At 53.4% G+C, this 27,136-nt stretch overlaps 1 protein-coding gene across 15 annotated transcripts in view; it reads left to right on the top strand.

Annotated features, from left to right (window-relative positions):
• Positions 1 to 27,136, top strand: part of LOC105190716 (histone-lysine N-methyltransferase 2D) — a 397,403-nt gene that overhangs the window by 276,577 nt on the left and 93,690 nt on the right. The window contains exon 1 of one of the 15 annotated variants that reach the window (XM_025306884.1): positions 5,622 to 5,722. The exons of the other annotated variants lie outside the window; for them this stretch is intronic. The gene's annotated coding sequence lies outside the window, so the exon portion shown is untranslated. Of the gene's footprint in view, positions 1 to 5,621; positions 5,723 to 27,136 lie in introns of those variants that run through there. 15 annotated transcript variants of the gene reach the window in all.

Below are 27,136 nucleotides of genomic sequence, written 5' to 3' on the forward strand. Positions count from 1 at the left end.
GAAGATACAGCCGGCGCTGACTTATCGCGTTTAAGCGCGACCCGCCGAAAGATAAATCCCACCGTGGGGATAATTATGCTTCTAATATCCGACGGCGTTAGGTTTTCAGCACGCGCAAGATCGCCGTACAAGATCAGTTTCCCGGGCTGGCGCTATGCTAATTAATGAGCTACGCCGGGTCTCTAATCAGATGTACCTTCTGATTGGCGACGCTCGCTCGCTCGCTCGCTCGCTCACAGGCGTCGCCACTCTGTATAAACACGGGTCTAATTTGAGCGTGTCGGGGGTTTGCTAACTCGTACAACGTGCTAATTATCGCGGAAGGAGACTGGGATGACATACTTAATTTATAGGCTCCGAATACAGGTCGCCAATCATCGCGGCAGCGACCCCACCGTAATAATTCGCGAAAGCGGCCCCTCTGCACGCTCGCGAATTAGCTCGGACAACATGCTCCGCGTCTCATCATTTTACGTACTTCCGAGCGTGTCGATTTTATTGCCGTTGTTTTACGGGCGTTGTTGCGAGGGAGATGAAGGGAAATTGAAAAAGAAAGAGAGAGAAAGAGAAGGGGACAGGGGCCGCGGGCAGGAGGGAGGAGGAATCGATCCTCGTCGTTTCGACGGATTTAAGCGCACTCGACGTTTAGTTTCGCGTCGCGGCGCGGCGCGGCGCGGCGCGGCGCGCGTCCCAAAAAATAACCCCGTCGTCGTAGCGAGGAGGAGAGAGAAATATGCTGACAAGTAAACGTTCATTTGGATTAATATCGTTACACGCGGCTGTTTGTCCTGTCAGGCGTAAACTCACTTCCCCGTGTTTACCAGCGCGAAATAAAATACGATTTGCCCGGCGGCAATTTATTTCTCTCACGGCCCGGCACAAAATGGTGCCCTCTCCGCGTGGAGATTCGCGTCGGACCTTCCGGGGTGTGTCTTCCGCTAAGGAAAATGACTTTTTACTTACGTGCTCCTGGCGAGCGGTAAGCGGCAGAAAATAGCGGAGACTTACGTTGATTGCCTCATTCCGTCATCGTTCCCTCATCCACCCTCTTATATTTACGCAGCCACGCTGCAACGCGCGCGCCACGCCCACGGTAAAACGGTCTCGTTTTCTGTAATCGCGCCGCCGTTCCAGGCCAAATTAATACCGTAGTTGACCGTTGTCCTTTGACAACGTTGCTCCGTTTCCTCCTCTTTCCATTTTTATTGAGATTGCTGAATATTAATCGCGAAATCGCGACTCATTTACCATTTTCGCATTATCGATTATCCGAGGGCAGCGATAGAGGAGGGTCAGCGCGCGAGTGAAAGGGTGCAGCGAATCGCTCGCAAAGTCCGCTCTCTCGCCGCGCCATAAGATTCATCGTGTGAATTGCGTCGAGGACGTCGCGAGAGGAGAGGAATATCGTTCGCGGAATCGCCGATACACTTGCCGCGCGAATTGTATTCGCGTTAATGGCCGATCGACGAGAACGCGAAGACCCCGCGTCGTCGCGTCGACGACGCCTGATGAGGGGTGGTGAGGGTCCGTTTCGTTTCGTCGAGAGATCAGTCAACGGGTACAACTCTATTTGGAACGCGTTCAAACGTTGATGGAAGGTGCCAGCTGAAGCGCCGCGCGTCGTCGTCGTCGTCGTCGTCGTCGGAATATCCCTTTCGCGCGCGGGAAGTCAAGGGATCGCGAACGCGGAAACACAATGTCCGCGGATTTCATCCACCTGTGTCGCGCGCAAGTGCGTAATTCGATACAGCGAGCCGCCGAGCCAGAGAGAGAGAGAGAGAGAGAGAGAGAGAGAGAGAGAGACCGAGGGAACTTGGAAACGCGCGCTGCCTCTCGCGAAAATCGGCCGAGACGAGATGCACTCGACCAACGCGTTGTTGCATCGTGACGTTTGTTGTGTCGGGGCTGTCGCAGCACATACGAACGCATACTGCACCCGCATGCGAGCGCAACGTAACCGTTGCGCTCGCGTGCGAGCCATAAAGGGAGCGCAGAATTTCACGTGACTCACCCGACGAACCTACCTACCTACCTACCTACCACCCGGCCCGGCCCGGCCCGACCCGACGCGAGCATGACTCACGCTTGCAATTTGCCAATTAACGAACTTGCCGTAATCAGATAGTGTGTCGCCTGACCCTGATCGTGTGCTTACGTTAACTATGCCGCCGTCGCCGTCGTCGTCGTCGTCGTCGTTGTCGTGAGGTCTGCCGAACGCAGTGTTGCTAAGTGCAACTTTGCTTTAGTTCTCCTTCTCTTCCATCGGCTCTCTCTCTCTCTCTCTCTTTCTCTCTCTCTTTCCCCCCCCCCCTCTCTCTCTCTCTCTCTCTCTCTCTCCTTCTTTTTCTTTACCCTTCTCGCTGTTTCTCCGTATTGACATTAATATGTTCCTACGTCAGTTTGCGTGGGTACTTTACTCCGCGGGTCTGTATTATGCGCTTTATTTTGTATATTTAAAAAAGAAAAACGCAGACTTCCCTCTTCGAGCGCAACAATGCTCTCGAGCAACGGCGCAACATAGTTTAGCTAAATAATCGCTCGCTCTTGCTCCTTCTCTCCTTTTGCGCCTTCTTTCTTCTCTCTCTCCCTCTCTCTCTCTCTCTCTCTCTCTCTCTCTCTCTCTCTCTCTCTCTCTCTCTCTCTCTCTCTCGTCTTTACGACTCCCCTTTGACCTTCTTTGCTTCTCTCGTTCTCCTCGATTAATAAATATGCCGGACCAACTACGATTACTGCAAACGCGCCGAGCGGTAAGCAACCGCGTAACCGCCGCTTGCATTTCACCCCGCGATGCTACCTCTTCTCTTCTTCCCTAATTAATAAACCCGAGCCGAGCTGACGCGCACTTTCGTGCAGCCCGAGGGTCACACTGCAGCCTCGCGCCGCCTTTTTTATAATTAACAAACCTACCAAGCTTACTGCAACCTCGGCCGCGGGGCGCGCGTCGGCGCTTATCCTTCCTCTTATAATTGCTGGTATTATCGCGGTATTTTTTTTTTTTTATACCAGCCACGGGTTTCTCGTATTTCGTTCGATCAGTCGCTCCCGACCGGAAATTCCAAAAGCTCCTCCGCCGCGACGAAGAGGGCGAGAGGAAGGAGGGGGGACACAGCTCTCGCGCGCTAACGCCAAGTCTCTGTTTATCGTCCCCGCACACTCGTCCTTTTAGCGCCGCTAATCGACCCATGAATTTTCATCGCGTACAAGCTTCACGAACATTGCTGGACTATTGGACAAGCGTCTCTAATTGGTCATTAAGCACGGATGAGGCAGTCGTTCAACGGAACGACCAAGCTGACCCAGTTCGGCCGCGGCCGCGGCCGCTGTCGAAATTCGATTGCTGCGCGGTAGGCGGACCTCGTCGTCGTAATTTCGCAAAATGCGCACTTTTTACCTCGCGACGCGACGCGACCCTCCTCGCTACACCTGTTCCCGTTCCTCGCGCATCTCGTTAACGAGAGGGCCCCGCCTCTTTGTTTGTTTGTTCGCTGTCGCCGCACGTGCGAATCTGCGCTGCCGGTCCCAGCGAATATTCGATTGTATAATACGTAATCGTCGACGTAACGAATTCGCTAATCTCTCGTGCACGCCACGAATCAACGACGTCGACCGGCGATCGTCATGAGCCATGAGGGGGGGGGATGCTTTCAGAGGATTATCGTCCATCGGACGCAGCGGCCGCGCGCGTTTGTACCGTCCCTTGATAGAGTCTCATAACTTTATTATTATCTGAGATCTCCCCCGCCGCTCGTTGGAAGAAACGAGAGAGAAGACTGCCGGCTGCCAAAAATTTATACGCGGCTAAACAGCGCGCGTCGACATTCCTCCTCCCCCCTCCCCCCTCCCGGCGACTGCGCGCCGGGTCTCTCTCGACGAAGTCTCGCGACTGACAATTGCTCGCGAGGTGATTCGATACGCGGACGTAACGGGGGAAGCGGAAGCGGAATTAATGATATTTATTACGCTCTCATAAGGGAGACAGCCGGCCGAAGCTGGGCGCAGTCGGAGAGACTGCGAGACTCTCGCGCGACAAAATTGCTTTCGGTTCATTGGCGAAAAGACGATTGCGCAATTGATCGTTACCGACCTCTTTTCACCGGGAGGCTCGTAAAGTGTCGATAATTTCCCACCTCTTTCCTATCTCTCTTGCTCTCTCGCGTTCTAAGCGTAATTATTACACAGCCGCGCCTAAATAATGCACCGTGAAGCACGAAGAACGACGAAGCGGGTAATTATTCTGTTTCACCGCTTCGCGCCGAATCTTCTGTCGTCGATTAACGGGGACGTACGAAAAAGTAATTAAAAGCGGCCGGTAATATCGTATTATTATTGCAATACGGGGGTTTCATAATCCCACGATAAATGCCTGTTCCACATAATCTGCCGGTTATATTTCCGCGGCAATTTGAATACAAAGAACCGAGATAACCGAGCCCGGTTCCCATTGTCGGGGATATATATATATATATATATATATATGCGCATATGTATATATGTAACCGCGCTGGCCCGCCTCTGCGCCTGATACATGTACGCGTATATCTGCGACGGTCTCGAATTAGTCGCCGGCTCGAAAAATTTGAATGGGGCCAACGCGCCGAATTTCACGGGCTCGCCGTTTATCGGATTTTTCGTAAGGAAGGAAGGAAGGGACTTATCGCGTGGCGCGCGCGCGCGCGCGACAATTCGCGACTCGTAACTCACGACTTCATTTCCGAGATATTATATCCGGTTCCCCTTCTTGAGCCTTTCTTTTTGCCAACGGAAGGAGATGAGCGGCCGGCATTCTTCTGTCACCCGGCTACGCGCCCATCTTCGAGCGTAAACACGCGACCGGCCATTTCCGATGGCACGAACATGTAATTTAAGATAACAATTCTACAGGCCGGGTGCAAGCGTGGCGAAAGCGGAAATTGTCTTCTCGTTACCTCCAATGGAGGAGACTCTCCGAAAGTTTATCAAACGTTTTTTCTTCTTCTTCTTTCAAAAATGCGGCAAAAAGGACGTAGCGCACCGCCGAGGTATATCGAGAAATATCGAAGCGTTATTCTTCGACTCAGTTTTTTCATCGCGCGCGCGAGTCGAACAAGAGGGAAAGGAATTGCGGCCTTACGCCGAGTCTCGGGCGAATTAAATTGGTTAAACACACGGTAAATAAGAGATCGCAAACAATAGCGCGTGATAGAGCAGCGAGAGCGCGCGGCTCCGTTCCGCCGTTCCGCCGCTCCGGCGGTCGCCTGCACCGGCAATAACAAACGTATCGTGCTGACGTTAATTATGTAATGCGTATGACAGGTGTCATTAGCGTAATACGCGCGCCGTAATAATGGACGGTGGTCTAAAAGCCGCCTCTAACCAATTAACGGCTGGGAGCGTTCGCGCGCCAGTGTAAAGAAAAGGGGAAAAAAAGAGGGCGTGATACGAAAGAAAGAACGCGCGTGGGGGGGAGGGGGGGAGGACACGCGTGTGTTGGTGGCGTCGATTTACATTCCGCGGAAATTCGCGGGTTAATGCCGCTTTGAGCTTCAGATGCGCCGCTCATTTTGCGCACGCACGATCCTACAAAGGCTCTCTCGAGCTACACCTCCGCCAAGTCTCGTCAAGTTCGTCTGCTTACGTGCGCGTTTTCTGTTTTTCTGTTGCAGGTAAGCAAACGCGCCGCTAGTACGTACGTTTTCCTCAACGACTAATTCCCTCGAGAGACGGACATTCACGGTGACACAAGGTAAATTAATCTCTCTCGAAAGCCTAACGCACTTCCACGCGGGTCACATTTGTTAGCTCTCGCCGATAATAAGAGCCGTCGGTTCCGAGCCGACTCGGTTTTATATCTAGCACGTATCGTATTCATGATTTAACAGCAACGAAAAAACGAATGTCGCGGAGGCCGATAAAAAAATAACTTCCGGTTTCCGGAAATAGTCATCGTACGAGCAATTATTTTATAGAGGAAAAAAATCAATTTTCCTCTCTTAAAAATTGCACAAAATCACACACACACACACACACACAGTCGTTAACCAACCTCTCGGCCGTCGTCAACAACTCTCGCTGTCGCGCGTTTAAAAACAATTAAATGTGTAGAAGAGGAAAAATCTTTTTCGGTACTCGTAATGGGCAGGAAGGGGGGACACAACAATTTGTTCGTGTCGCTCTTAAAGCGACGAGACACAGCAACTCGACACGGTGAACTCGCTCGCGACGGAATTCGACAACCGACGAATACGGACATGCGGCTAAAACCGCGAAAGTAATCCGCGCGACCGTCGGTAGGCGTTACGGCACGTCGAACGCGCGGAACGTTTCACGCCCATGTAGGGTACGTACCTAACGTCGCATCGGGTAAATACATAAGCCGGGGATGCGCCGGCGTGTAATAGAGTTTCGCGTGCTTTGTTAAGCGAATGGTAGGCAGAGGCTTTTCCTGGACGCCGCTGCGCCAAGGGAGGGATCGGGGAGAGAGCGAGAGCGACAGAGCGAGCGAGGATAGGGATAGCGCGCGCGATGCTGATGACGGTGATGGTGCTGATGGTGCTGGTAGACGGCGCACGGCAAAGTTACGCGAGCAGGTAACTTTTGATCTGAAAAGTGGTGGCAGGTTGGCAGGAGGATAGCCGTGGACTTGAATGGCGAAGTGCCTCGAGGGCCGTTAGATGCATTTTTCATGTCTCGGCCAAGATATACACACCTAGGCACGAGCGCGGCAGCAAGCGGGCCTGCCCTTCCTCTTCTCTCCCTCTTCTCACCCCTTCTCCTCCTGCACCACGTCCTCCGCCACTTCTTCCCGCCATCTGCCTCGCACCCGCACACGCGACGTCCTCGGCTCTCTCGCCGACCCTCCTCGCTGGATAACGCTAGTCACTAGCAGCCCTCCTCCGTATCGCAGTTCACTAAAAGTCCCCGGCGATATGGAGCGTGTATTCAAACGATGTAATTTCTTCTCCCTGTCCTCTCTCTCTCTCTCTCTCTCTCTCTCTCTCTCTCTCTCTCTCTCTCTCTCTCTCTCTCTCTCTCTCTCTCTCTCTCTCTCTCTGTCTGTCTTTCCCTCTGTCTCTCCTCTGTTCGCCCACTCGGCGACGTGTCTCTCCCTCGCCCCACCCCAGCGCATCGCGTCGCGTCGCGCCGCATTATGCTCGCTTCTTTCCGCAGAGTTTTCCACGTCGGCTTTAAACTGTTTCCGGGCCGGGTAGGCCGATCGTTTCGAATCGCCCAGGATTCCCGTCGTCCTGATCCCCGTCTCATCGCGGAATTTATTATTCCCGATAACTTTGCTCGCATACGAAGCTGCGCGAGAGAGGATTGCCGTCGCGCGACGACCGATCGGCCGGCGACGCGAGCTGCATCGAGGGAACGGGAAACGGAATCGCGGATGACACTTTCAAGTTTTGGACTCGTGACGCGAATCGGACTTTTCCTTCTCCTCTTTCTCCTCCTACCTTTCCGCTCCCTTCATGTGAGCAGCGTAAAATGTCGAGTAGGGGTCGACCCTAATGCTTATCTTCGATTCAGTGGCACGCGTTGGTACTCCAACTGCAGCCAGGCAGTTTCTCTTATTTTTCGAACGAGTTTAGGCGGAAACTTCGCGCGTTGCGGCTTTACCACTTCGCCGTGTGTGAACTTGTGCGATGCACGCGGTGCACACATTTATCGCGCTTTTTCGACGGCAGCGCGAGCGAGACACGGAGGGGGGCAGTGGCTGCGAAGAACGACACACAGTCGCGCGCGCGACGGTTTCTTTTCGTCGCAATCTCCCACAGTGAATATTCCCCTCCTCCTCCCCCCGTTAATTGAGTCCCCGATTAAACTCCGTAATTTGTGCAAATGCGTAATTACACCGCGAGAGCCGTCGAGAGGCCGCGAGTGTGCGCTTTGACCCGACGGGAAGAACCCTTTAACCCTAATTCGACCTCACGCATCGCGTACGCTAATGTAATGAACGGTAATGAACGAATGCCGGGTCTGCCGCGCCACCCTATAGTACCACTTATCGCGAGCGCGCGCGCGTGCTCACCGGGGTGTCCCGTAAAAGTCGCATCGGGCATCGAGCCAGCCGAAAATAAAGAAGAGCTGCGCTCGTGAGGGGGCGACGACTCGGAGAGCACGGGGTTAAAACGCACGAAGGGGTCGCGCGCGCGCGCGGCTGCCTTTGGGAATTGCTCGTTCGTGGGCCTCCAAGGGCGACGAGGGCAGGGCGCGAGTTGGACGGCTACAAACGAAGGTAACCGTTAGGTGGACGAGGACAGCGATGAGACCTGCTTGAGATTTCGGACGCGTGTGGCTCTCTCCTCGAACCTCTGCCTCGTCCGCGTTTTTTAACACGAGATCTTTCTGCCCATCTTCGACTCGTCGTTGTCCCCTCTCGTTCCTCCTCTGTCCTCCCTCCCCCGTTTCTCTTCCTCTCGGGATCTCCCTCTTCTCTATCCCTCCATCCCTCTCTCTCTCTCTCTCTCTCTCTCTCTCTCTTTGTCTCTCCGTTTTTCTCTCGCTCTAGAATAGCCTGAGTTTCCTTCGAGATCCTCTCAGCCTCCTCCACCCTGCCGATCTTTCTCATTCTCTCTCTCTCTCTCTCGCTCTATTCATTTCTCCTCCCTTCTTTCTCTCTCTCTCTCTCTCTCTCTCTCTCTCTCTCTCTCTCTCTTTCGCCGAGCAGTTCCACGGCGCACTTTGCTTGCAAATCAAATTGGACCGGGACCTCGCTCACTCGCCCCCACGGCGAGAATTTTTCGACTTTTGATCGTCGACCGACTACTCGCGATCGATCACGGAAACACGAGAAAGACACGGGAAAATTCAGTTATCGGGCGCCAGCCATCCACGGTTGACCCTTCCTCTTTCCCTCCCCCTTTCTCTTTCCTCCCCCCGTGCCCCTCTTCCTTTCTCTCCGCCCCCTATGCTAGACGTCTTTTGTGTACGTAAGTACTTCGGCAAGTACTTACGCTTTTGCTCGTCCAAGATTGCGCCCAAAGACGCGCTCGAGCTTCTTGGGAGACGCTCGTAGCGTCTTTAATTGCGAATTGTCATTGAAATTCTACGTCTCTCGTCCGAAGGATATCCGCTCGCCCCCGCGTAATTTCATCGTCTTAAATACAATTCAGTCACTCGGCGCCGCTCCATAGGCGAAATTAGCGATTAATTTGTCTACGGATGTTTTCCAAATATTGGTCGTATGGCCGAGCGCCGTGTAGCCGACGGAAGCGAATGCAAACGCGGTAACATTTCCGACGAATCCACCACAGGGTAAACTTTTGAGTGTTTGAGTAACCTCAATTGCTATCCATTATCGCTTCGTATTTCTCCTCATATTATTCTGCTCTCGCGCATATCTAGCGAGGGCGAGAGACAGAGATATATGCGTATATATATATATATGGAGGGGGTGAGGAGGAGGGAGAGAGAGAGAGAGAGAGAGAGAGACGATTAGAAGACGCCGTTCATTTTCATGTCTCTCGTCTTGCCGTTGTGGCCGCGCGGCGGTCTTTTCACCACGTCACGGGAAATTTTTCACTTTCTCGCGCGCCGATTATTCATTCGCGATTCCCGCCCGCCCATTCGTCCGGATCCTGCCATCATTCGTCGGCGCGCATCTCCGATCGTGGATTAAATGGGGACGCGAACGTTACAAACGACTCCTTCGACGCGCGATCGTCCACGACGGGCGAAATTTTGCCGGGCGAAATCCTTCCCCGAGACTCGTCGGAGGGGATTCGTCGAAGATGAAGAGCTCTAACGTCGGCATTAAGAGTCCAACTTCTTCCTGGACGTCTTCTCGGACACGTAGCGTCGTCCGCCCACTCGAGTCGCCCGCGTCGTTTTTCTCCCACGAAACTTTCCTCCGTCTTCTTTCATCCTCCCCCCTTCCCTTGCCCCATCCCTCGCGCACCTACGAGGGCATATATGTATGTACGTGGAGACACTAGCTCGCCGTCTCGCCAATGATGAACAACGATCGCGGAGGAACAATGAAAGTTCTACCGAATGTTCGAGGATCGAGGACTCTCCCGTATGAATACTTACGAAGAAGTATGACCGAGCGGGAGGAGGAGAGAGAGAGAGAGAGAGAGAGAGAGAGAGAGTGTGTGTGTGTGAGAGAGAGATCCTTCCCCGGGAAATTTACTCGAGAGATCCTCCGCTCCGTGAGGAGCTCGCTCCGCGTAGCCGTCCTCTTCTCGCCGTGATAATAATCTACCGACGCTCCTCTCTCGAGAAGAGATAATTCGTATTGTCTCGCGAAAGAAAAGGGAAATAATTGCGGGGAATTAAAACAGTTTGGACGAGCAGATTTTCACGAGGGGAAAGATGTTTCGCGTGTGTACCACTTGATGACGCGTTAATATCGCGTGTGTATTGCGCGAATCGGCTTCGACTCATATCGACTATCGGACTAATATTTTCCCGATGAACTGAATTGGTCAATTGAGGGAGAGCTTCCGCGTATCGCTATATCGATAGGCAGCGATAAGTGCAATCACAATTTTCCGATCTCTCCCAAATCTCGTCGGGTTTTTCTCGCGACGGAGAGAACGCACTTCCGAAGTTTGATACGAATGTCCTGTGTAAGGAGACCACCACCCTTGTAAATCGATTAAATGGCATTCACGTGGAATAAAGGGGACTGTCGAGCGAGTTTCGGGACGGCTTAGCTATCGTTCCCGCTGCGATTGCATGGGAGAAGAACTTCCGAGTTTCCGGAATGACTTACCCTGCGCTCGGAGAAAGAAGTCTGGCGCGCGATCTCGAGGTTCAGATGTCGCGCGGCCCGATAAGGAGAGGTCGTGATGGTGGTGGACGGGAGACAGTAGGCAGGGGGAAATAGCAGCGGGGGGTACGAGGCACCGGTCTCTATCTATGTTAATTACCGAGGCGAACGTAAATCACGATCGCCCAGGTGCCTGTCCGGGCAAAGTAGGTAAGTTACTCCTCCCCTCCGTCTTGCGCGAGCCTGCGGCCCCCCCTCCCCCCCCCCGCGCGCGCGCGCGCGTGAGAAGGAGAGAGACGACGTTGGTCGCGGGATAAAAGCTGTAATTAATTACGCAATTACCCGGTTCTACTTAAAGATAAAAACCGTATTTTTCGCTTCGATGCGGCTTACCGACTGCCACGTTGCTCTAACCGCTCTCTTGCTCGTTCTTTCTCCCCCTATCTCTTCTCCTCTATCCTCTCCCGCGTGCGTTTCTTTCCCCCCTCCCCCCACCCCTCCCTTCTTTTTATCTCTCATTCATCTCCTCTCTTTCCCGCTGCTACCTTCCGCTCTTGCCGATTTTCAAGTGGCAAATCCTTCGAGTTGCGCCAGCAGCGAAGGAGGTGCACCACCTCCACCTTTTCGCCGACTCATCCTACCCTCCTCTCTCTCTCTCTCTCTCTGCCTCCTCTCCTCCCGCTCCATCTCTCTCTCTCTCTCTCTCTCTCTCTTTTCTTCTCGTCCTTCAGCCTCTTTTCGCTCCTTCGCTTCCCCGCGCTATCGCGCGGGCCACGTACTCTTGCCGGTCTTTTTGTTACACCCGTTTTCCCAGGCATCCCTGATTTAGAGCTCATTTTCGTCGGCCGAAAGCTGTGCCGTTCTCACCCCTGAATCAACTTTGCGCCCTCCACAAATCACCGTCGAACCATTACGCCCCTCTCTCTCTCTCTCGCTCTCTCCCCCTCTTTTTCTCCCTTTACGCCACTGCCACTGCATTGTGAGTATACGCCGCGCCGTAGCGCGTAGGTGGCTCCAGGGAGCGAAGGAAAATCTCCTCGAAGAAAGAATTTCGCGGATGAGACTGGAAATAACGTGACTGATCGGCAGTGGGGAAAAATCGATAAATCGCTCGAACACGGTTGCGGGTCTTTCTACGAGCGGGTGAGGTCTTGTATCATTTGCCGTTATTCTTCGCGGTTGTCGCAAATAAAAGTGTCGAGAGCAAAAGAATCCGCAAACATCCTTAGTCGATTATAATCATGCACGCCTGCCGTTCATCGTACATGCGAATTTTCGCGTTGAATTATATAAATCGTGTCAAAGGGTATCAAGATAGGGCGAGAGGCACTTTGCATCAACTCCCCCCCCCCCCCCCCCCCGATTCGCGCGCGCGTCTGCCTCTCATTTAGCTTTTATCATTCGAAGTAATCTCATATCGCTCATCAGACAGCGCGAGCATGTTAGTAGCATGCATCCTAAATCAATTTGAAGGCGTCGTGACTCCTTACACGTTTATTGCTCCTGATCCCGGGCCCTCTCTTCTCCTTCCCTTCTCCCTCCTCTCTCCGCATCCCTTGCCTCACCATCATCCGTGCTCGCGTTACGTTACGGCGGTAATATATCGCCGTCCTGGGATCACCGTCGTAATTATCCTCTAATGCCAATTCATAAGAGCGTCGGCCATTTTCAAAGCCCCGCACGTAACTCCTGGAGAAACACGACGGTGCCTACGGTCTCACACCGAGGCAAGTTCGGCCAACACACCGGCACTCGGCCACACCTACGCCAACTTGTGTACCCTCCCTCGGGACCAATATACGTGTATCGTTCTCCACGATAAGAGGCCACGAGCAGCAGGAAGAGACGTCTTGATTCCTCTCGCCGAATTTTCCCTCCTTCGCCTCCCGGCCTCGCTCCTTTTCCTTGCCTGCCTGCCCGCCTCCTGCCTTCTTTCCGTAGCGATTTTCGTTTCCGGACAGCTAATCAACCGACGACGACGCGGCACGATTACCGAAACGGATTTAACGGGCCTAGGACGTTTAACCGAGGCAGCGAGCGAGCGAGCGACCAGGCCAGGCCAGCAATTCGAGCTACCTTTCGGCAGCTTCGAGAAAAGGAGAATCGAGTCGGAGCGAGCCCCGCGGCATTTCTGATGTGGCCATCGGTGCGGGCCATGAATCTTTCATGCGTCAATCGTTCCTCGTTCCTCGTCCCTCGCTCCTCTGGCCACCCTCGTCGTCGTCTTGCCTTTCTCCCCGGCTTGCTCTCTTTCGTTCTCTCCTGCCATTCCTTTTCCTTCCGCGCGCTCCACCGGAGGCTGCTGCCTTCCGCGCTGCTCTCCGTAGAAATCCCAGCGAGCCGACGCTTCGAGTTATCAGTCAGCAGAATCTGTCAATCGCCGGGGTAACGTATTCCAGCCGGCACTACCACTCTACCGTCGCCAGCACCACCACCATTACCATCGCGGCGCGGCCGCGTCGTAGCGATTCCCGTGATCCATTTCTTATTCTTCCTGTACTCGGGGCGTCGTCTCTCCTTTCGCTCTCCTTTCGTCTCTGACTCGCCTCTTCTTCGTCGTCGTCGTCGTCGTCGTCGTCGTCGTCGTCGTCGTCGTCGTCGTCCTACTCGCCGTCCCCTTGGTATCTTTATGGGCTCGGACTGCCTTTAGCTCGCGCGCTCGTAGGGGAATCGAAATTTAATGGGGATCGACGCGTTAAGCCGTCGATCTCTCCGGCCGTTCCTTTCAATTTAATCTCTCCCGCTCGCTGTAATTCTCGTGTTAGATTACGCGAGGCGAACCGACACCGGCGGTAATCGCTGTCGTGTTGTACGACGCGGACCGAGTCCCTCCGTTGGCAAAGAAATCTCAGAGTGCTCTATTTGGAGAGTTGCTAATCTCGAGGAATGCAGAGAGAATCAGAGTGCCGATCGATGCCGATTGAGCTTTCCTACTCGCTATATAAACTTGCGCGCGAGCGTTAAAACGATGACGACGTTGCGACGTTCTTTTCGCGCCGTATCGCTCGCCGAGTCGTGTTTTTCAGACGTCAAAGTCCGAACGGAAGTCAGCCGTACACATCGTGGAGAGAAAGAGAGAGAGAGAGAGAGAGAGGAAGAGAGGTGGGGGACCAACGGCCCGTAAAAGTCTATTTCAGTTTGCTAATGCGCTGCGGATTTGTTGCTCCAATAACGGAAGTGCAACGTCTCGCTGACTCCTGAATTATTCAAGTGTTCACGTTCTCGACTCTTACGTTTTACATTGCCACTTGCTCGGACTTGCGGTAATGGAAGGAACGCTGGACATTTCGCAGTGACGGAGTGGAAATCGAAAGAAAGTCGTTCTCAATTAAACATCACGATCGCGCGCACTTGACTTCGCGGGTCTCGGCGGCGGCGGCGGCGGCGGCGGCGGCGGCGGCGGTTCGTAAAACCCGGAAGCAGCGCCTCTTTCGGCGCTTCCGTTTACGGCGATATCGCGTGTAATTAAACCATTTCCATAAACTCATTTGCATAATTACGACATTACAATTTATAATGTCACTCGTAATTCATGATATTCATTCGCGTATTGCTGTCTGCCACGGGATGACCGGATTAATATTAATAACGAAGCGAGCGACGCCAAACAACGAGGATCGGCGGCGGCGAGACGCCCGATCGATTCGCCACGCGTGTCGAACATTCGCCACAATTAGCGATCAAAGGATACTTCGTAGGGTCCCCGCGTACACCGATATGTCCCAGCGGTAACAGGGTAATCCCGTGCCATGAAGATCGAGGATTCCCTCAGCGTCACCGTTATCGTCGGCGTCAACGTCGACGTCGCGCCGACACGCGCCGGCAGTTTCGTCTTACTCTCGGAGAGCTTTCGTTCGCGCATCTATTTTCGTTTCCTTGCGTCAATCTCATTACCGCCTTGACACGGCGGGGCAAAGGGCTGGGCAAGGAAGAGGGGGTGAGCAAAGTCGGTAAGGGCGTCCTCGCGAGAATGTAATATGGATCCGGTCCTACGAGTCTAATCGCAATTCCGCGGAGCGCACGAGACACCGACTGGAAATCCGATTCGAATTCGCAGGGGGTGACGGGGTAGCTAGCGCGTCCACACGCGCGCGCGCGCGCGCGCTACAGGGGTTGCGCGACGAGACGAGGGGGTAAGCGGCGGCAAAGACGGGGGAGAGGGGGACGGTCGGCCCCAGGGCTCATCGTTCATTCATGGGGCATTTACTCGGTATCCCCGTAAAGCCGGCCTCCCCCCGTCGCCCTGCTCTCCCCTTGACGGCACACCGGCAACCCCTTGCGCCTCCTTACATCATTCTCTTGTCCGCCGGAATGGATCGGGATCAGGCGGATATAATATCTTCCTCGAGGATTCATTTTCGAGCGTCGCTGACCACGCTCGCGTCGCGTCGCGTCGCGTCGCGTCGCGTCGCGTCGCGCTGAACTTCGGTCGCTCGTGACAAGCGCAATTCGTCTTTCGCGAAGCGTCGCGCTCGCCCGCGAGGCCATTACTCTCGAATTCGGAGGTCCTGCGAACGAGAATACTCCCTTCTCCTCCTCCTCCTCCTTGTCATCGTCGTCGTCGTCGTCATTGTTTCGTGACCGCGCGCGTTCTCGCATTAGCGTGCGCGTTATGAAATTATCACTCAACCGGCGCAATTCATCTCGCATCCGTGCGGACGCCGCGTCGTACATCACGCGAAGTCAGTCTGGGGATTTCGCGCGAGTTATTCGTGTATATGTGCATGCGTGCACGTGTGCGGAGACATTAGCCTTTGAATTCGCGCGTTGCCGATCGGCACGACAAGAGACGTCACAGTGAGACGTGTGAAAATCCTCTTTGAATGGCGACAAAAGAAAAGCGGTCCCGGTGGATTTTTTCCCGGTAGAGAAAATTGAGAGAATAGACATAGAGAGAAAGAGTGAGTGAGTGAGTGAGAGAGAGAGAGAGAGAGAGAGAGAGAGAGAGAGAGAGAGAGAGAGAGGAAGGTAGGGGGGAGAAGGCAGACTTTTCACGGAGAGTCCTCGATAAAAAAATCAGTCGTTTCTCGCGCTCGCTCGCGATAAGTCGTAACTCTTTGCGTTTTCTTTCTCGCTCCCGATACTTTTTATCGCGGCTTTCTTAACAGCCCGCTGTGGGATTTTACTGGTCCGTAGCGGTGGCAGAACAGGTAGGTAGGTAGGTGTAATATATTCCTGGAGGATTCATTTTCTAACGCGGCTGACCGCGGTCGTCCACTCGCTCGCTCTCTCTCTCTCTCTCTCTCTCTCTCTCTCTCTCTCTCTCTCTCTCTCTCTCTCCCGCTGAAACTTTGGCCACGTAACAACTGCAATTCGTCTTGCGTGAAACATCGCGCCACGTCATCCTGAACAGTTGACCACCGGATTCGGCAAGCCTTAAGCGCGAAATTTGCAAAACGCCCCGTTCCCGTGTCTTCTCTCCGTTCTTCCTGCCGTGCGTTTCGCCGTGCGCCAGCCCCCTACTTTTATTCCCATAAAAAGTCGACGATTTGACGCACGTTCGCGCCGGGAATTAATCCGGTTTAATTAGCTCCATATACGGAAATTGCTCGGATAATTAGTGTGGAATACTTTACGCGAGGGAAATGAGATAATGAAGTAATTAACTCAACTGTGTGTCAACAACGAGGTATTAACCCTATGTATTATACTTTGTAGCGAAAGCATATTTAATTGTAAACTTGACGATAGCTTTGAATCTGGGATAACGAACTATTTTGATTTGCGAGTTTGCTCGCAACGAGCGCGCGCGCGCGCGCGCGCACGTACGTGAATGAGATTGCCTTATTATTCAGTTAATATAATAACGGTTGAACGAGAAAGCAACGAGAGATCTCTCTCGAGCTTTTCGCATTTCTTTGCAGATAAAAATTATTAATCCGTTCTCATGGAAAATAACATTCTGCGTGCAGTATTCTCTTCAAGTAAACCACCGAATTACCGAAATTACCGAGTCTTCGTGCAATTTCTCTTTGCTCGGTCGTCTCTTCTTCGACGTTTTCGTTTTTCCACAGACGAGTCGGACCGGTCATGCCCCCCCCCCCTCCCCTCGTACATACTTAACCCTCTTTTTACATCATACCCGTGCGCCGTGAAAAATATCAGGATCAAACGGACGTAATATTTTCCTTCAGCAATCCTCTCTCTCTCTCTCTCTCTCTCTCTCTCCCTCTCCCTCTCCCTCTCCCCTCTTCCCAAGTTAGCCCGCCGCGCACCGACTGCGGCGCGCTCAAACTTCCAGCGCGTGACAACTGCAATTTATCTTTCCGACCCAAAATTTCGTGGCTCATTATTTACGGCTGTATCTGTGCGCAGAATGAAATTCGATAAATGGTGGTGAGCGGAGTAGTAACGACGAGCTTATAATTTATTATAATTGTGCGGTTGGGCGCGGCAGTATTTATTGCGTCATGAGCGCGCGTCATTCGGCTCGTCGATAAGAACGGTAACGGAGCGACGTCGACAATTCGAGATGAAAAGGATTGATTCATCAGCGTGTGCATTACCGAGCGGGGTGAAATTGCTGCGTTTATCGAGTGGCCGTAATGAGCGACAGTGAAACTTTAATTTCATCGCGCGAGGCCGACCTTGCGGGACCTTGCGGGAGAGAATTCGCGCCGTTTGACGCGCGATGCTTTTTTTACCGCGAAAGGGTTTCCCCGACTTGCCGATGAGATTATTCAACGGGAGAGGGAATGAAACGGAATAGTCGTCGCGAGGCGGCGGTTATGGTTTCCCAGAACGCCGCGGCCGCTCGATTTAACCGCCACGATTTGCCCATCGAAACAAATCAATCCCGGGGCCCCCCTTCGCGCTCTCTGCATCCAGCCGCGCGCGACATTGTTATCAACCGCTCCGCCAGTCGTTATTTTATACGAGGATACTTTTCAACGGGAAGCAAGGGTCCTCGTAGACGTCCTCTTGCCGGGAGCCCGATACCGTCGTCGACGTAGAATTCGATGGATGAGCGAGAGAGTGTGGAGCTGGTTGAAAATGTATTATATTTTTATGCATACGCCTGTATGATAGACCTCTGAATAAAACAAATTGGGTTTTCTCTCTCGCGCGTATGCAGAACGGAGGAGAGGAACAACGAGACTCGAGAAAAAATAGCCGTTTCGGGGGCATCCGGGGTGAGGGGATCCGGATATTGCTCGGGGGAACGTTTGGGGAATTTTGCGTCGTTCTCTCTCATTCATGCGGCCGCGCCTCGATTTATGAAATTCCTCGGAGATTTTCGATACCCATGTAACCTACCTACAAATCAATGGCTGCGTAGTTTCGCTAACGAGAAAGAGCGAGGAAGAGAGCGGGAGGGAATCAGAGATTGATCGCGGCACGCGTGCAACTAAGCGCGTAGGAAAAGAGCGTTTCTTTTCGGATTCCGAGCGGGCTCGAGTGCCGATTATCTCGACTGAACTGAGAGGAAAGGTTAATCGCATTCATCGTGAGACGCGTTGGCGCAATCAGCAAGAAGCACAATAGCAGTAATGCGTTAATTGCCGCTCCTTCTTTCGCCGTGGTGCCGGCCGCGCCGGCAACAAAGTAGGAAACTAAATCTTTGTGACTCAATTATCGGACCCTCATACCTCGACCGACCGACCGACCGACCGACCGGTCGCGACCGGTCGGTCGGTCGGTCGGTGGCTGGGGATGATATGAAACCCGGAAAGTGCTGCAGCATCGACTATCACCCTCTCTTTCTCTCGCCCTCGCTGCCGCCCTCCTCCCTCTCACCATTGCTGGCGGTGCGGCCGCGCGGTGAAACGGCACTCAGATCGAAGGTTATTATAAATTCCAATCATAGAACCCGATCGATAAGCCGCGAAGCTTCAAAGAAAATTATAAGTTGCGCATCGTGGTTCGCGGGACGATGGGCGGGGGTGGGGGAGAGGGGGATCACATGGCAAGGCTGGCGAAGGGAACGAGGACAGGGGTGTGGCGCAGAGAGGGGGAGGTTGGACCGGGTCGTAAAGCCATGAAAGCGCCTCCAACAGGGCGGCATTGCACAGGCAGCTTTTAAAGTTAATAAATTCGTCGGCTCCCTCCCTCCCTCCGCCTGTTCCTCTGCCGATGTCCTCACCCTCGTTTTTTATCGGCCGGTCCGGACGAGAGCGCGAGGAGAAAGTGGAGGGGGAGAGAGAGGGAGAGAGAGAGAGAGAGAGGGAGAGAGAGAGAGAGAGAGAGAGAGAGAGAGAGAGAGAGAGAGAGAGAGAGATTTAAACTTAGTTCAGAACGAGAGAACGGGCTGACCGAATTTAATAATATCCCGCACCGATAATAAATCAAGCTTATATTTAGTGCCGCGTCCTGCCGTATTAACCGTTTTGAACGGGTACCAACCAGCCGCCTCGGAGCAGGAAAGGGAAAGAGAGAGAGAGAGAGAGAGAGAGAGAGAGAATGAAGCAGGGTAAAACTTCACCGCGCTGCCGGCTCGATTGTGGGGAAGCTCGCGTAAATGGCGCACGGAGGTGTAATTTCGTGCGCAAAGTTACCGGGCGCTCGCGCGCGCGGTATTGTTCAACATATTGCGTTATGCTTATGCGCCCGCTGTCGTTACGCCGTACACACGTATTTCTGTGTTTCATTAAGTTAATTAATGCGCGTTAGATAGCGCGCCAGATAGCAGCAGTCGCCGACTCTCTCGGATTCCTTCCTCGAATTCGCTCGCTCGCTAGCTCGCGTCGCTTTCGCCTTAGCCAGACTAAATATCTCGCGTCGTTATCCGGCTTGTCGTCGTCGTGGAAAAGCTCGTTCAACGAACGAAACGCCGCGTCGATCGGACGCCTTGATTATGATTGTTACTAAAGCGCCGCGGCGCTCTCGCGCGAATCGGCGACCAGAGCTTTTAATTGGTCAAGCTTTTAATCTCGCGAATTATCCGGCCATTCCTTTGTTCCGGCCGGCTGGCCGACCGGCCGCCGCGCCGCGCCGCGCCGATCCAATTGGAGCGCGCAATTGCTACGCGAAACTTAAGACACCCTGACACTTTGACATATTCTCGTCCACGTGGTATTTCGAGTTCCTCGCGGCGGTATTAAAGTACGAAATATCCTCTTGTCAAAATTCAAATTTTGCACAACCGTCTCCTCCCCCTCTCTCTCTCTCTCTCTATATATATATATATTTCGGACGTTCTTTTTGCGTCACTTGACGCGCACCTGTCTACCAAAAGATGCTTTCGATCGGTCGCATCCCTGAAAAGCAGCTCGCCGCGTTTAACTTCACCTCGCAAGACGCGATTAACTTCGCCCCTCGGCCATGTAAATTTTACGTATTACGGTTGCGCAATTTCGACGTGTTAGAGCGGCCCCGCCGCTCTAACACGTCGAAAAACTGGTCGCTAACAAACCACACCCATAACCAAGCCGGAAGGACCATCAGGTGACCCTACTCGGGCTCCCCGCTCTTTGTTATACGATTATTGCCGTAATACCCAGGTGGACCTGCCCTTGGTAATCGTCGTAGCTGAAGCCCGCCATCCGCCCACTCTTGTGTGCCGCTTGTAAATCGCATTCGTGGAACGCATTATGCGTCCCCGTTCCGCGGAAGCCGCTACCCCGAGACAGAATATCTAACGCACACGTGCGAAAACGCGCACGCTGACCGGCTCGATGGAGAAATCATTGTCCGCGCGCGGACGTGGGACGTCGCGAAACTTTTGACCGCTGGGGAGTGAGTCGGCCGAGAAGACGCGTCATTTTTAGACTCGCGCCGCAACCCATTTACCCTTCCGCCGGAAGGCGGTCTACCCCATTTGCGCCCCGAAATACGCGTCTTGGTGTATTCCGACGGTGCAATCCCGGCACGTCGTGACCGCGCCGAGATACGATCGAGCGTAATTTCCGGCTACTGCGGAAAGTATCGTCTCTTGTCGCAATCAGTGTCTCGTCGTGCGCGTTACGCGTAAATATTTCGCGGACGCTCACCCTAAGACAATCTCAACCGACGCTCACTCGAGCGCCCGCTCTCGGATTAATTAATAATTCTAAACGCGACGAGAGGGTGGAAGGGCAGGGGAGAGCGATTCACTGGCCGGAAATTTTAATTAGAAGACACGCCCGCGAACGAGCGAGCAAGAAGGAGAGAGAGAGAGAGAGAGAGAGAGAGAGAGAGAGATCCTCCGCGAGTCATGCGGGACTTGACAAAAGCGCGGAATGCAATTTTCCCCCGCTCGGGGAGGGGGAGGCCGGCGGCGACGGCGGCGACGGCGGCGGAGTCTCAAAATTTCACAGACCACTTCCTTCAATTTCGCAACGAGAGGCGGCGATGGCTGCTGCAACGGCGTCCCGGCCGTATTAATATTAATTCGCAGGCTTTTCCCTCGATACGAGCGACGGTCGGCGCGCCGCGTCGATGCCGCGGGGTTAAGACACGACCCTTTACATACACGTATCTTTTTAATAACTTCCCCGGAGGGGAGAAGGCGAGACGCGCCGCGACCGTACTACGTCAAATGCGCGTCGGCCGCGGCTTCGTATGAAAGTCAAAGTGTAATCGTAAGAAAGTATCATGCCGCATCGGACGGCCTGGCGTAAAGAAATATTCGAGGTTATATTTCAATCCGCCGGAGTATACTCCACTTTATGTACCTACCTGCGTCTCATCCGACCGGGGACCACGGGGATGGATAACCGATGAGGCGGAGGAGGCGTCAGCGGCGCAACGACGGCGGGGAAAGGGGTGAGCTAGAACGGCGGAGGCGATATTTTATGGGTACCGGCTTTTATTGCGCGAGACTTTTAGGACATCTCTTGAGGGAGGCGTGTTTGTAGTATTATCGGTAATGCGGGATGTCATCTCGGGGGGTACGTCATAAGGCTTCGCCGTCGGAGCGAGGTCTTACGGTACATGTACGAGTGGTCGTCTTCGTCGTCTGTACGCGCGCGGGATGCCTTAAAAAGGAGAGATGGGGAATCGGCGCGGCAACTTTTCGTATTCGGCCGTACTCCGGGAAATTAGAAGAGTTTGACCTCCGCGAGTTTTACCCAGCGACTCTTAGAGGACTCTTGGAGAAAATGAGCACGGCTCCGGCCGCGTGTCGCGGTATCGATCTGTTATCCGGCGCGATAAACAGCGCGGCGCGCATATCGAACGAGAAGTATCACACGGCAAGAGCATTACGGGAAACTCGGCCGGTGCGCGGGCGTTTCAACTCAGCGGCGGCTACTCACGGCGCGTTTAAAACGCGTAATAAATCCCTCGGTGCTGCTCCACGCGGCGCGCGTATCGCTCCCGAGATTACTCGTTATTACGTGCATCCAGCCCGCCCTCGTCGGCGCGCTCGCAAGGGCCGGAAATTTCGAGGGTTGTTCCGGGCAGCCCGTGGTCGGCCCAGCCGTACGTAAAAACGCAATCTGCCGCGGCGGCGCAAAAACCGCCAAGTACCGGCCTGGAGTCAACGCGAATTAGATTTCTCGCTGCTTTTCATTAACTCACGACCGCTTTGACTATCGTCGAGCTCTTCGACGATTCATCAGTCAGGTGCAAAGTGACCAAACTCTCTTGATCGCATATTATCGCATATTAACGTGAAGCCGCGAGCCCGTCGTCGAAGTCGCGTATCTCTCCACGTCGGAGAGTACGTCAGTTTTTGCTGCGCTCGTACAATAATCACGCGAAAGATCAAACACCGTACGACTCACGACGACGGCCAACTCAAAGGAAATTTCCAGGCCGAGCCTGGAAGAAACGTTCGCACGTATCGAGAACCGCGAGGGAAAGGGGAGAGACAGCGGCCAAAGTATAACGAGAGGGAGGAGGGAGGAGGGAAGAGGGAGGCCGAGAGACGGCGAAACGGAACCGAACTCTTTCGCTGATGCATTAACCGCAGCCGGCGTAACAGGGGTATTACTCTGGCGCGGGGACGGCGGGGTCGGCGGCGGCGGCGGCGGCGGCGGCGGCGCGATGGCTGTTCTTCGCCAACTTTGAATCAGATTTTAATTAAACGAAATTGCGAAATGATATTTCACTATCAGTTATACGCGTAGACACGTCGGTCTGTACGGCGAGCCAGAGTAGTCAGGTGTCTGGGTGAAATTAAGTCTGATTCGCTTTCTTTTCCGGCAGCTGCCGACCACCCGGTAATTTTCACCGTAAGTTCGCGTATCGTTGTTTCTCCGGCCAAGTTCGCGAAATAGATTCGCGATAGGCGCGCAGCACGAGCGAGAGACGCTAGCGAGCGGCGGCGATCGCTCTCGATAAATACTCCATCGGGATTATTCTCCCCTTTCTTTCTTTCCTTTCGTTCTAGTCTATATGTATATACCGCACAGCTGAAATCCCTCCAATAACTAGACGAGAGAGAGAGAGAGAGAGAGAGAGAGAAAGAGAAAGAGAGGTCAGGTGACTGAAAGCGGCGGATAATTAAAAAAGTTTGACTGAAGGAAATTGCAGATGCGTGAAAGCTTAATATAATCTTTCAACGGGAGAGAAAGAGAGAGAGAGAGAGAGAGAGAGAGAGAGAGAGAGAGAGGGAGAGAGAGAGAGAGAGAGCACCGAGTGCTTTTAATATAAATAACGTTCGCGAGTGACCGGCAAAGCGGCGAATTTTCCACGGAAATTCCTTGCGAGCAAACATTTTTCTACCGAATCGCAGAAAGCGTCTCGAGTTGATACGCTGAGATTTAATCGGATTATTTAATTTATCTTGATAAGCAAAGACGCGCGATAACCGGTCGACGCTGTCAACCGGCTCGCACGCACGCTTATTTGCGTGTATTCCAGTTAATAAACCGCCAACGTCATTGCGAGAGCACAAGGTAGGCGACCCGCTCTGAAACGAGGCGTCATACTATTATATTATGATAAAACACGAAGGCCGCGTAATAACGTTTTACGGTCGAATCGGCGAGCGGGATCGTTTGAAAGTGCGCGGTGGGCAAACAGGTGCCCCGACCGGTGTTATTTAGCCCGATTCACCGTGTTTCGCCGTGCAGCTGCAGCGCGTTCAAGGGCGCGCACGCGCCCACACACCTCTCTGTGATTCCCTCTGTGACCTCTCGTTTCGGGTTTCCTCCAAAACTTCGCGTCAGATTCGTGGCAACGATACAGCGCGCGCGGCGTATTACACGCGCCAGCGTGCCCACACGCTCGTTATCGCAGCAGCACGCTTCGAGCGTTCGTATCGAGCGAGCGTATTATTTTCATGCGTAATCCAAGACGCCACCAGCGCGGATTAGCTGTCTCGCGTATGCGCACTTCCCGAACGACACGGAGTCCCGCCGATGGAAATTTTCAAGCTCGATCGATGACGACGACATCGTCGTCGTCGTCGTCGTCGTCGTCGTCGTCGTCGTTGTCGCTTTAACCTTTCGCCGCGCGGAAAAATGCTCTCGCGTGGGTTTCTTTCTCTCTGATAAAGCCAACTGCGACGAACTCTGATGGTGATGAAACTAATAATCATATTCATTTTGACGAAGCGTTGGAAACGCTTCTATCTATCGCACGTGTGTGGTCTAGCACGTCGCCAAGTTTCGGACAAGCACGCCTCGCATCGACATTTTTCGGATACTAATTCGAACCGAGAGAGCGGATTGATATTAATATTCGCGATTGGCCGGGTCTCGTTACGACGCTGCAATAACGCGGCTGCTAAAATAATTTCCGTCTCGCCTAGGGCGTTCGCCGTACTAACGGTGCTGCACGCTCGCACCTTCTCCATCGACTGCGCGACTCGGTGGCAGAGGTGAGACGACCCTTTAAAAAACGGAGGAAACGGTTTACGACCCTAAAAATGTTTTATTCATGCCGCGTAGGGACTCCCACCCGTTTCACTAAACGCGCACACCGTCAACGTCGTATCAAACTTCAACTATAAGCCCGGTTGAACTCGAGTTTTCCGAAATGCGCCGGGCATGTGAAACTAAGGTCGTGGGCGGGTTGACCCTCTCGGCGTGTATCTCTCTCACGTTTCGCTTCGATATATCGCGTGCGCCCGCGCGTTCGAGAGAGAGAGAGAGAGAGAGAGAGAGAGAGAGAGAGAGAGAGAGAGAGAGAACAACACGACTCACGACACGGAGAGATGTGGACGACGGAGGAGCGAATGTATTCTTCTCCTCGCGTCTCCCATCTTATTTGCTCGCTTAGCCGATAAACACACCCCCGGTCGCGGCTTTGTGACGTCTCCGGAATTTCTCCGTTCGCGTCATCTCCCGCGATTACTCGCCATTTTCCACGGCGTTCGTACGTACGACATGTTATACGACAGGTATCTCGACATTCATCCGGCTCATTGTGCGCTAGCGGAAAATCACGATCAATACCGTCCATACACGGAGAACTCGTTCGGATACTAAGCGAAAGAGCGTAGCAACAGACGGTAAATTCCACAGACAGACGCTCGGAGGACGCGTTTAATAAGATATTCGCAAATTAATTGCGTTATATCGGGTATGATATTGTCGTATGTTGCCTGCTTGCCGCGCGACACCGCGAGCCGTGCAACGAGCTCTTTACTTTCTTAACGAGCCACGGGATATAACGATGATTTATACACATACGCGGGACACGTTGCCAAGTACGCCGGGGCTTAACATAATGTGGCGCGTTGGGGGATTTAAATAATTAGCATAATGAGGTGAGCGAGGGTACGCGGCGGCGGCGGCGGCGGCGGTCTACGTCGCCTCGCGTGCCTCATTCGAAGACGAGCACGCGGGACGCGGGGTGTCCCCGTAGCCGAGGGGGACTCCTCCAATTTCAAGCTTGAGCCACGCCGTTGCGGGCTTGTCGAGGCGGCCCAGAAAGGATGGTCCGAGCCAAACGGCCCTTAGCAACCCCCGCCGTCTCGTATTACTAATTAATTATTCACAAGTTTACTGCGCGTTACACGAAAATTTACGCCGTTCGCGCGGCGGTCGTGCCGGCGCCGCCTCTCTTCCTTCGCAGCTTCGTTGCTTTTGATTTTAGCCGAGAGAGTACTCTTCTCTCTCGGCTCTTTTCACGACTCAACACTCGACTCTCTCGCTGTTCAAACCGCAAATTGCAGCTTGTCGATTGTTTGACTGATATTTCTCTGGCAGAAACGCCTATTTACTTACGCGCGATTCTCTTCTTTCTGTTGCAGGTAAGCACGTACGCTGCTCATACTCGTACATTCCCGGGGAATCGATCCGTTCGCGAACAGTGGACGGAGGTTTAACCGTGACTCGGCGGAACGTAAGTTAATCACTCCCTCCCTCCCTCTCCCTCCCTCTCTCTCTCTCTTTCTCGAAATTTCCGCGACACACAATTCGCTCGATCACGCCCCACATGCCGGAGTCCAGGGGCACGGAATTCTTTTTCCGGTTGATAGAGCGCGTCACGTTGCTGCACGGTGTTGTCGTGTCCCGTCAGAATGGGAAACGCTCGGCAAGAGACAGCGCATTCGAAAGTTACGTCGGCGAAAGCGAATTCCCGCCCCCTCCAGCGCCGTCAGATATTCCAGCCATGTTCGTTAATTACCGCGAAGTAACATGGCGTGAGTAATAATAGTTTTGCGACTCCCGCGAACGGATGGAGATGGCGGTGGCGGTGGATGGCGAGGCGGAGGGGCAAAGGGATCGCGGGGTCGGGGCCAACAATAGCGGAGTTAATTAGCTCCCTTGTCATTTTGTAGGAAATAGGGAAAAACTAGCCAACTATAAATCACTTGGTTCGCGCTGGTAAAAAAGACTTCGCCCGGTCCGCGATTGCTGCGCTTTCGAGCGCGGGTATGCAGAGCAATGAGCTCTCTCGCATAGCGGAACTTGCTGGTCGAGCCGAAACTATCGAGTTGTGAATACCTACCCTCTTTCTCCCGCTGTAAAGAGGGTAGCAGCGAATTAAAAAAGAGAGAGAGAGAGAGAGAGAGGAAAAAAGCAATGCGAATTTCTCAGAGCTACGTTTCACGACAGGATTACCTACACGCTGCGCAGGAGAACGCGCGCAAGATGTAAAAAGGCGACGCACGCGTTCGGAAAGTTTCACGGGAATATCATATTATTTGTTGCAACACGGATTTCGGATTATATATTTTCGACGCATAGCTGGAAAGGTCTAAATACGTCGCGATCGGGTAAACGTGCTTCTCTCTTTTATACGACTTTTGCTTAACGATGGAAACCGCGTGTTATCGAAGCGCGAGCGCGACTGCGTGACTGCGGCCTATTCAATAGTATCTGCTACGCTCGTCATAAATTACGCCGAATTAGTCATAAACTTCTGCCTATCTGGCCTCGCTTGCCCCGAGGACATTGGCTCACTTTCGGGTCGCGTCGACGTGTGCGCGTCCGCTCAATAAAGAACGGACGTTTTCAATTATGACGATCTTTATTACGATCGTGCTCCATTGAAACGAGGCACGGACCGGCACGAATGTTTTTATCCGGCTGTGAAACAAAGACCGAGGAACATGTACCGAGAATATTCCCATTCCGTATGTGTGTGTGTGAATATCTTAAGATTCGCCCGCAAAATCTGGGATGT

The sequence above is a fragment of the Harpegnathos saltator genome, unplaced genomic scaffold, assembly GCF_003227715.2.
Source record: "Harpegnathos saltator strain DR-91 unplaced genomic scaffold, Hsal_v8.6 scaffold81, whole genome shotgun sequence".
NCBI lineage: Eukaryota > Metazoa > Arthropoda > Insecta > Hymenoptera > Formicidae > Harpegnathos > Harpegnathos saltator.